We start from the raw sequence: 2906 nt of genomic DNA, 5'->3' as shown, positions 1-2906 counted from the left end.
TATATATATATATATATATATATGCATCGTTTCATTTATTGTTTCATTTCATCCTACCACTTATACAGTATATTTAGTGAGTTTAAGGTGCTCCTGATGCTATCTAATGGGCCTCAGACAATGTCTTGAACTCATGGGAATAAGAATGTAGTCTAAATCAGAGCTTCCGTTCAGACAGTTCAGACAGCATTTATCCCTGTGCACTTCTGTTTTCCTTGGAACATTCGGGTTGAGTTTCCTCTACATGTCCTCAATCCAGGCTTTATCCTGTGTCCCAGACAGGTGGGAGGGCACCCAAACTTTGGCTCAGGTGTGGCTAACACAGCACTCTTAGAGTAACTGTATTAATTTCACTGAGAACTTCAGCAGTGGGCAATTTGAGAATCTTGGTTAAAAAAAAAAAGGTGGTCTACCAGCCCTGACCAAGATGGTTTACAAGGTTAAACTTGACCCACCAGCTTGTATTTGGTTCTAGACCAGGTAACTCCGCAATTGACTATGTAGAACAACTAATTACCATAAATGATAATCTTACCAATGGGGTGTCCAGGGTGACATCTGATTGACCACCCCGGTTGCCTCCCCAAAATTTTATATGCTACTATCTCAGTTTCTTTAATCGTACTGAAAGAAGCATTAATTTTAGCCTCGAAATCAAAGATGCGATGCTTCTGGTGTGCCGCATCGCACTTCATCTCATCCGGTGTACCTTCCAGCCTCTGCTAACTCTCACATACGCACTCACATGCCACACGTTCATTTTCCTAAAGAGTGAAAAAAAATTGCAGAGCAAAGAGGACCCAAAACGTGCAGACAGTTAAGACGGAGCAGTTTACTTTGAAATAAACATGAATGAACATTCGAGGACATGTTGAAAGATAGACTACAACTTATTGACTGTATAGTGTCTCATGTAATCACTCAAGTTTTTCAACCACAGAAAGACAGCAGCTTGAAAACATTGTCACATGACCTCAGAAAATCCATTCAGTGTCCATAAACTAGCGAGAAAAATGTACACTAGAGAGGAGAAATTTGCAAAAATTACATTTAGTATATTTTTACTCGTATAATTGCTCTTTTTTTTTTATTATTGTTATTATTATTATTATTATTATTATAATTAATAAAAATGAACAAATCAATTGTTACTTTTAACCTTAACAATAGAGTTCCCTGTATAGTTTAGTTTAGAACATTTTAGAAAAAATAATGTACTTAATCACAAGCTTGTTAATTATTCCTGAGTAATTCTCACTCCAGGCTGAACTCAAAAGTTGGCAGCCTTATTTGAAGTAAGTTGAAGTTTTAGGTTTCCTGAACAATATTTCCAAAATTCACTGTATAAGTTAATGTTAGATCTTTGCTCCAACCGCTGGTTAGTCAGATGATAGAAATAAGAGAAATAATTTCCAATAGACTAACATTTGAAGTTACGGTAGGAATGTATATCTAATGTGGGGTAATGTGAAGTAATCCACAATCGTAGGATTTATTCATGCTTTTTTTATGCCAGGTTGGAGTTATACACTGATTTTTCTGTCATGGTCTATGGACCCCCTGAATTAGCCTTGGCTACCCCATGTATATAAGTCTATCTCCGCCACTGCATCTTAGACCAGCTAGAAACCATACCAAACCAACTTGCATCAGGTGTTGATTTAAGCTGTTTTTTAGAAGGTAAAGACAGGAGGGAGAGTGTCAGGATTGGCTCTGTCATTGAAGCTCTTAAAGGGACCATATTGTAGTTTTTTTTTTTTTTTTTTCTCTTATTTACAATGTTAGTCATGATTTCATGCACCAAAAAAAAAAAAAATTATTTACTTTTAGACCGATATTTTCCATGCTAGATGAGCCTTAGAATCTCTGTGACTCTTAAAGGGATAGTTCACCCAAAAATGAAAATTACTGTTTTAATTTGCATTCAGAAGATGAATGAAGGTCTTATGAGTTTGCAACGACATGAAGGTGAGTAATTAATGACAGAATTTTCATTTTTGGGTGAACTATCCCTTTAAACTCATGCTGTACTGTTCCTTTAATACTTTTATATGTAAATTGACCATTATGGCTGGCTAACCTCCATGAGCTTCATACTGTCATTCATTAAGTGGACCAAATTTTTGAATAAGTGTTTAATGTGGGCGGTCATATCTTAATGTGCAAATATTTGTGATATCATAAGAATTAATCTTTCTGAATGACCCATTTCTCCCTCCCAAACTAATTTAAACGCATAACCACACCAAATACAATATTTTACATCTTTGAGCCTATTTCTAAAAGACTAGCTATTTTAAAGCTTTATCTTGATAAATCAGACTGATCACTCCGTATTTAAGCTCTCTACTGTGCTGGAGCAGCACAAACCCTCAATGTCTAAACCACAGAGCCGAGAGACAGATGAGAATGTGTCATTAGAGGGCTGAGTCATGGTCAGGTCTGTGTGGTTTATCCTGCCGTCTCATTTTAGTCATAATGTGCTAGAAATAACCTTTAGATTCTAATAGATTTAGGAATGTCCATCTTGCTCGCTTTCTCATGTACACACACAGATTTGAATAAAATGCAAACAGGCAATCATTAAAATGTATTGGGTGCTGGTTGCCCTTACACCTCACACTCTCATGCACACGCGCGCGCACACACACACACACATAACCATGCAGTGCCCGTAAAGGGGACCCATAATGGAAAATAGTGTTTTCTTTTTATCGATTACATAAAATTTGGAGTATCAAAGTATGTCACGTATTAAAGGGGTCATATGACGTTGTTAAAAAGAACATTATTTTGTGTATTTGGTGAAATGAAATGTTTATGCGGTTTAAGTTTCAAAAAACACATTCTTTTCCACATACTGTACATTATTGTTTCTCCTCTATGCCCCGCCTTTCTGAAACGCA

The 2906-nt window shown here is 36.4% G+C and overlaps 1 protein-coding gene across 2 annotated transcripts in view; it reads left to right on the top strand.

Annotated features, from left to right (window-relative positions):
• The window catches only part of niban2a (niban apoptosis regulator 2a), a 36790-nt gene that overhangs the window by 17460 nt on the left and 16424 nt on the right, over positions 1-2906 (top strand). The window lies entirely within an intron of this gene.

This window comes from Sinocyclocheilus anshuiensis, unplaced genomic scaffold, assembly GCF_001515605.1.
Source record: "Sinocyclocheilus anshuiensis isolate Anshui unplaced genomic scaffold, SAMN03320099.WGS_v1.1 scaffold478, whole genome shotgun sequence".
NCBI lineage: Eukaryota > Metazoa > Chordata > Actinopteri > Cypriniformes > Cyprinidae > Sinocyclocheilus > Sinocyclocheilus anshuiensis.
This window is presented reverse-complemented; position numbering and strand designations above follow the sequence as displayed.